The following is a 7742-nucleotide window of genomic DNA, read 5'->3' on the forward strand; positions in this document are numbered from 1 at the left end:
AGTACTGACATAGCTTTTTTGAAGCCTAGCGTCTTCAGGGCCTTTTTTACTGTCAGTTGGTTGGCTCTTATTTTCATAGGGTTTTTCACGGATTGCAGACAGCAGCCTTCCTGTCCTTTCCTATCTAAGCTAGCGTGGGCCCCATCTTTTCTCAGTCTATCTTTCTGTCTGTGCTTTGTTCTTTCTTCTTGCTTCACCGTCATTATATGTGGGGGGCTGCCTTTTGCTTTGGGGTCTGCTCTGGGGCAGTTTAGATTTCCCTTTCTGTCTTTAGGCTATGTAGTCCTCCGGCTGTGATCGAGGGGCCTAGGGCATCGTAGGAGCCCCCCACGGCTACTGCTAGTTGTGTTGATAGGTTCAGGGGTCTGCAATCCGATAGCTGCCAACTTCTCTGGTTTTCTGGACTTAGCTAGCACTTCTATTTTTGCCTCCTACGGTGACTCAATCATAACACTTCTGGCTCTTACTGAAACCTGGATCCAGCAGTCAGACACTGCTGCTGCTCTTTCATATGGGGGACTACACTTTTCTCATACCCCAAGATCAGACAAAAGAGCAGGTGGAGGCGTTGGTCTGCTCCTATCACCAAAATGTACCTTTCAGGTTATCCCTCAACTACCCTCACTTGTCTTCCATTCTTTTGAGGTCCATGCCGTCAGACTCTACACCCCCTTCTCCATGCGAGTGGGGGTGGTGTATCGTCCTCCCAGCCCCTCCCATCAGTTCCTGGATCATTTTGCCATTTGGCTTCCACATTTTCTCTCCTGTGACATCCCCACCCTCATCATGGGCGAATTCAACATCCCCATTGCTCTTCCCCCTCTCCCCATCTGCTACTCACCTTTTATCTCTAACCTCCTCGTTTGGCCTTCCACAGCTTACTAATTCTCCAATGCATGAAGACGGAAACTCCCTCGACTTGGTCTTCTCTCGGCTTTGTGCAGTGGATGATTTCACAAACTCCCCTCTCCCGCTCTCTGACCACAACCTTCTTACATTGTCTATCAAGAACTGCCAGGCCGCTCAGGTCACCACCACTGTCCATATTTATAGAAACATAAAGGCCATTAACACCCAGAAACTTATGAAGAACTTGCAGTCATCATTGGCCCCTATCTCCTCCCTCTCGTCCTGATTCTGCACTGAAGCATTACAATGAAACACTTCAAAGTGCCCTGAATGCATTTGCACCTCCTTCACATAGACCAACACGACAGACGGTGACAACACTGGCACACCCTGCAAACACGTTTCCTGCAGCGGTGCTCCAGGTATGCCGAACGTCTGTAGAGAAAATCTTGTCTACACGAAGACTTCATCCATTATAAGTTTATGCTTAGAACATACAACACTACCCTTCACCTCTCCAAACAAACCTATTTCAACACCCTCACTATCCAATAACCCTAAATGTCTGACAGTTTTCATTCCCTGTTCAACCCAAGAGTGCAAGCCCCAACCACGGAGCTTCGAGCTGACGATCTGGCCAATTACTCCAAAGAAAAAATTGACCATATCCGACAGGAAATTATCTCCCAATCACCTCATACCATGTACTGTCCTCCCTCCCCCACTGCATCTAGCTCACTCTCCGATTTGTAACCAGTCACAGAAGTAGTAAGCATGCTCCTTGCATCTTCTCGCCCAACCACTTGCACCAGTGACCCATTTCCGTCACATCTCCTCCATTTCCTTTCCCCTGCTGTCACCACTCACCTAACAAATATTTAACCTCTCTCTCTCTTCTGGTATCTTTCCCTCCTCATTTAAGCATGCCATCATACATCCACTACTTAAACCATCCCTCGACCAAAACTGTGCCGCTAACTATAGACCTGTCTCTAATCTTCCCTTCATTTCTAAACTCCTGGAACGCCTGGTCCACTCCCGTCTGATCCGCTATCTCTCCGATAACTCGCTTCTCGACCTTCTCCAATCCGGTTTCCGCTCTCTACACTCTACTGAAACTGCCCTCACTTAAGTCTCTAATGATCCAACAGCTAAATCAAATGGTCATTACTCCATGCTAATTCTCTTGGATCTCTCTGCAGCCTTCAACACTGTGGCTCATCAGCTCCTCCTCACCATGCTCTGCTCCATCGGCATCAAGGACACTGTTCTCTCCTGGTTTTCCTCCCATCTCTGACTGCTCCTTTACTGTATCTTTTGCTGGTTCCTCCTCCTCTCATCTTCCACTTACTGTTGGGGTTCCTCAAGGATCAGTCCTAGGCCCCCTCCTCTTCTCTTTGTATACTGCCCCTATTGGTAAAACAATCAGTAGATTTGGGTTCCAGTACCATCTCTATGCTGATGACACCCAATTATACACTTCTCCTGATATCACGCCTGCCTTTTTACATAATACTAGCAATTGTCTGAATACTGTGTCTAATATGTCCTCACTATATCTGAAATTGAACCTGTCAAAGACTGAACTCCTTGTGTTTGCTCCCTCTACTAATGTACCTATACCCGACATTGCCATTTCTGTGTGTTGTTCCACTATTACTCCCCAGCAACATGCCCGCTGTCTTGGGGCCATACTTGACTCCAAGCTTTCCTTTGCCCCCCACATTCGATCACTGGCTCGCTCTTGTTATCTGCACCCCAAAAACAACTAGAATTCGACCTTTTCTTACTTTTGATTTCGCAAAAACTCTGTTTCTCTTATTCATTCTCATCTAGACTATTGTAACTCTCTTCTAATCGGTCTCCCTCTTACCAAACTCTCCCCCCCTCCAATCTGTCTTGAATGCCGCAGCCAGGATCATATTCCTCGCTATCGTTACACCGATGCCTCTAGCTTGTGCCAGTCATTACACTGGCTACCCATCCACTCCAGAATCCAGTACAAACTTATTACCCTCACCCACAAAGCCCTCCATGGCTCAGCACCACCCTACATCTCCTCCCTCGTTTTAGTATACCACCCTACCTGTGCCCTCCGTTCTGCTGATGACCTGAGGTTAGCATCCTCAATAATCAGAACCTCCCACTCCTGTCTCCAAGACTATACACGTGCTGCGCCAATTCTTTGGAAAGCACTCCCCAGGTCAATACGATTAGTCCCGAATCCATACAATTTTAAGTGTGCCCTGAAAACGCATTTATTCACACTGGCCTACTGCCTCAACACATTAACCTAACTATCCCTGTGTGGCACAGTCAAAAATTTTACCATAACCAGGTTCCCCGCATCATGTTCCCACATGCTTTATGCATCTATTAGCCTTCTGTGTCTGTACTGTTACACACTTAACATTATGGCTGGTCCAAATAATCAAGGCAACTGTTACCACCCACCTTTCGTGTCTCCCTTTTTTACTCAGACTGTAAGCTTGCGAGCAGGGCCCTCATTCCTCTTGGTATCTGTTATGATCTATGTGATTATTGGTATGCTGTCTATCGTCTGTACAAGTCCCCTCTGAAATGTAAAGTGCTGCGGAATATGTCGGCGCTATAGAAATAAAATGTATTATTATATGGCAAATTCAGATTCGGCAAGCAAATCCAAACAAATTCACTGAACTCTATAAATTGTAATCATGCAGGAGGTTGGACTAGGAGATCAGAGCTGTATCCATTCCCTACATCTCATACAATGAGAATCCTAAGCTATCGTAGAGGAGTGTTCTTTCTGTGCCATGTTGCTGCCAGCTTATGATTGGTCAACTAATACACAAGAGACAAGCACCTGCCCCAATGAAAATGTTAAAAAAAAAAGTAAAAAAGTAAAAAAAAAAATTGTATTTAAGTAGGTGTTAACTCATTAGAGGTCAAATAATTTTATTGCCAATATTTCCGCAATGGAGTGGTAGAAAGGTAAAAAAAAAAAGTTTTGCTCTGCTCTACAGCTACAAATACATTGTGCGTTTAATTCAACATGAAAAGTTTGGCAAAAGGTCTTCAAGGACTAAGTGAGGTCTAAATGTCATGCCCAAAAGTAGCCGGCTGGCTTGGTGACACCAAAGCTGATGAAAGATCTCAGAAGTTTTGAGATTTTATAACAAGACACTTTAAAACTATAAAACTTGGCGAGTATAAGAAACTCTCTTCCGTGGTGAAACTGCCTCATGGTACTGGCACTTTGTAGGGAGGGTGGCCAGATTCCAACATATATTTATATCTGGAGTAGAAAACTCTGCTTAGTCCATGACCTTGAGCACATTTATTTCATAGACTGAGAGCAGTTATTTACTTTGCTGCATGCGGGGCCATTTACGTACAAGGCGAGAGTCTTTTCCATACATTCATCTGTGCTATAATCTGATCCATTCATTCTAGATACGGGTCAGTATTCGGCCTTTAGTCTTAATGCGTCAGTTCACATTGTTAAAACAAAAAATAGTTAATTCAATCAGATTCTCAACATCAACTGCAAACCTACAATGAGTGACCAGCAGGACGTTCCTAACTGCTCGGATAGTGTCCTAGTATTAGTCCTACCCTGACCCCAAACCTGGAGAACGCCAGTGTAATTCAGCAGCAAAAGTCACACTTGGTTTGTAATTGTGGCATTACTCAGAGTTTAGCAGCTTTTCTCTGGTACTATAACACGGACAAATTACTGAAGTAACAAAACAGTCATCCATAGAAATAGACAATGGCTGACTGGCCGTCCAGCTGGCTGCTGGCATTCACCCTCTGCCCCACACCGTGCCAGGGATGCAGTCTTAGGCTGTGTGCACACGTTGCGGATTCTGCTACGTCTCCGCAGCGGTTTTGGCCCTGAGGAAACGCAGCAGTTCCGCTGACATGGTACAGCATCATGTTATTCAATGGCATTTCAAAACCGCTGTGCTCACGCTGCGTTTTTTTCCGAGCGGTTTTGCTGCGGTTTACAAACCACAGCATGTCAATTGTTTGGGCGGTTTCCGCAGCGGTTTCACACCTTTAACATAGTAGAGGTGTGAAACCGCAGGGCAAAACTGCAGATCACTTTACCTGCGATTTTACCTGCGGATCCGCGCGCAAAAACCTGCAGGTGAATCCGCATCGTGTGCACATAGCCTTAGAAGCTGTGGGTTAGGCATGGCACGGGTCTGTGGGCAGAACAAGCTATCTGCTCGTATGTGCTGGCATATGTTACCACACAATATGCCACCCTTAGGCCACGTTCACATGTTGAGTATTTGATGAGGTTTTTTTTACCTTAGTAGTTGTATGGAAAAACAGGAGTGGGGCAATCAGAGGAAAAATATAGTAGAAACACGCCACTACTTCTGGGGAAATATACATATCTCCAGTGGCACCGCACTCCATTATACACTACTCCACACCCCATTATATACCACCCCCCCTCCCAATGGCACCACACCCCATTATATATACCACCCCCCCTCCCAATGGCACCACACCCCATTATATATACCACCCCCCCTCCCAATGGCACCACACCCCATTATATATACCACCCCCCCTCCCAATGGCACCACACCCCATTATATATACCACCCCCCCTCCCAATGGCACCACACCCCATTATATATACCACCCCCCCTCCCAATGGCACCACACCCCATTATATATACCACCCCCCCTCCCAATGGCACCACACCCCATTATATATACCACCCCCCCTCCCAATGGCACCACACCCCATTATATATACCACCCCCCCTCCCAATGGCACCACACCCCATTATATATACCACCCCCCCTCCCAATGGCACCACACCCCATTATATATACCACCCCCCCTCCCAATGGCACCACACCCCATTATATATACCACCCCCCCTCCCAATGGCACCACACCCCATTATATATACCACCCCCCCTCCCAATGGCACCACACCCCATTATATATACCACCCCCCCTCCCAATGGCACCACACCCCATTATATATACCACACCCCATTATATATACCACCCCCCCTCCCAATGGCACCACACCCCATTATATACCGCCCCCCCTCCCAATGGCACCACACCCCATTATATATCGCCCCCCCAATGGCATCACACCCCATTATATACCGCCCCCCCTCCCAATGGCACCACACCCCATTATATATTGCCCCCCCAATGGCATCACACCCCATTATATATCGCCCCCCCAATGGCATCACACCCCATTATATATCGCCCCCCCAATGGCACCACACCCCATTATATATCGCCCCCCCCAATGGCACCACACCCCATTATATACCGCCCCCCCTCCCAATGGCACCACACCCCATTATATATCGCCCCCCCAATGGCATCACACCCCATTATATACCGCCCCCCCTCCCAATGGCACCACACCCCATTATATACCGCCCCCCCTCCCAATGGCACCACACCCCATTATATATCGCCCCCCCAATGGCACCACACCCCATTATATACCGCCCCCCCTCCCAATGGCACCACACCCCATTATATATCGCCCCCCCAATGGCATCACACCCCATTATATATCGCCCCCCCTCCCAATGGCACCACACCCCATTATATATCGCCCCCCCAATGGCATCACACCCCATTATATACCGCCCCCCCTCCCAATGGCACCACACCCCATTATATACCGCCCCTCCTCCCAATGGCACCACACCCCATTATATACCGCCCCTCCTCCCAATGGCACCACACCCCATTATATACCGCCCCTCCTCCCAATGGCACCACACCCCATTATATACCGCCCCTCCTCCCAATGGCACCACACCCCATTATATATCGCCCCCCCAATGGCACCACACCCCATTATATACCGCCCCTCCTCCCAATGGCACCACACCCCATTATATATCGCCCCCCCAATGGCATCACACCCCATTATATACCGCCCCCCCTCCCAATGGCACCACACCCCATTATATATCGCCCCCCCAATGGCACCACACCCCATTATATACCACCCCCCCTCCCAATGGCACCACACCCCATTATATACCGCCCCCCCAATGGCATCACACCCCATTATATACCGCCCCCCCTCCCAATGGCACCACACCCCATTATATACACCACATGATATATATATACTCTCCCCCTGTATATCACCACTGTGCACACACTACACCCCTCACTTGTGCGGTCGTACAGATGATCCAGCCGCTCACACACACGAGCGCTCACAGCCGGGACTCGCCTCCGCAGCTTTACCTCGGGGTACCCGCAGCTTGGGCTCCTCTTGCCTCAGTCCTCCTGCTAGTCCGGCACACCGCGTCGTACGGAGCACAGCCGGCGCCGTGCGCTTGCTCCCCGGAGCGGGTGACCCTACTGGGCAGGACGTGCTGCTGTCCCCGGCTGCGCTCTCACCGCACTGCACACACCACACTGCTGCTGCTGCCGGCGCTGTCCAGGTGGGGGCGGGACTGGGGCGGAGGCAACTTACAGCATCTGTCCCAGCAGCAGCGCGGCTGTCACAGCCAGTGCAATCAATCAACCTAAACATGGCTGCTTTCCTGTGCTGATGGGCTGCTGTGAAATGTAGCCCCCTCCCCGGGGAGGTGCACCCAGAGCCACAACTTCACATGGGACAAGATTCCGACCGGGGGGTCCCTGCTGCTGGGTTATCATGGCTGGGGTCTCCCCTTCCAGCTCAGTGATCAGACATGTTGCACTTCATCAGCCTGATCCTTCTCCTCTTCCTCAGGAGAATATACAGGTATCCACAGGCAGATTAGCTGGTCCCCATTAAAGGGGTTGTCCGCTGCTAGATTTATCAATTCGAGACCCCAGAGAAAATAATAACAATCTTTCTGCGCCTCCCCAGCAGTGCGGCTCCTACAATGTCGGCGCTACT

General features: G+C 49.2%; 1 protein-coding gene across 5 annotated transcripts in view; it reads right to left on the reverse strand.

The window, feature by feature from the left end:
• Nucleotides 1-7332, reverse strand: part of GREB1L (GREB1 like retinoic acid receptor coactivator) — a 180903-nt gene extending 173571 nt beyond the window's left edge. For all 5 annotated transcript variants that reach the window (XM_073550862.1, XM_073550860.1, XM_073550859.1 and 2 more), the window contains exon 1: nucleotides 7100-7332. The gene's annotated coding sequence lies outside the window, so the exon portion shown is untranslated. The remainder of the gene's footprint in view (nucleotides 1-7099) is intronic.
• Nucleotides 7333-7742: the final 410 nt, after the last annotated feature.

This window comes from Dendrobates tinctorius, unplaced genomic scaffold, assembly GCF_039654945.1.
Source record: "Dendrobates tinctorius isolate UK_male_01 unplaced genomic scaffold, ASM3965494v1 ptg000171l, whole genome shotgun sequence".
Taxonomy (NCBI): domain Eukaryota; kingdom Metazoa; phylum Chordata; class Amphibia; order Anura; family Dendrobatidae; genus Dendrobates; species Dendrobates tinctorius.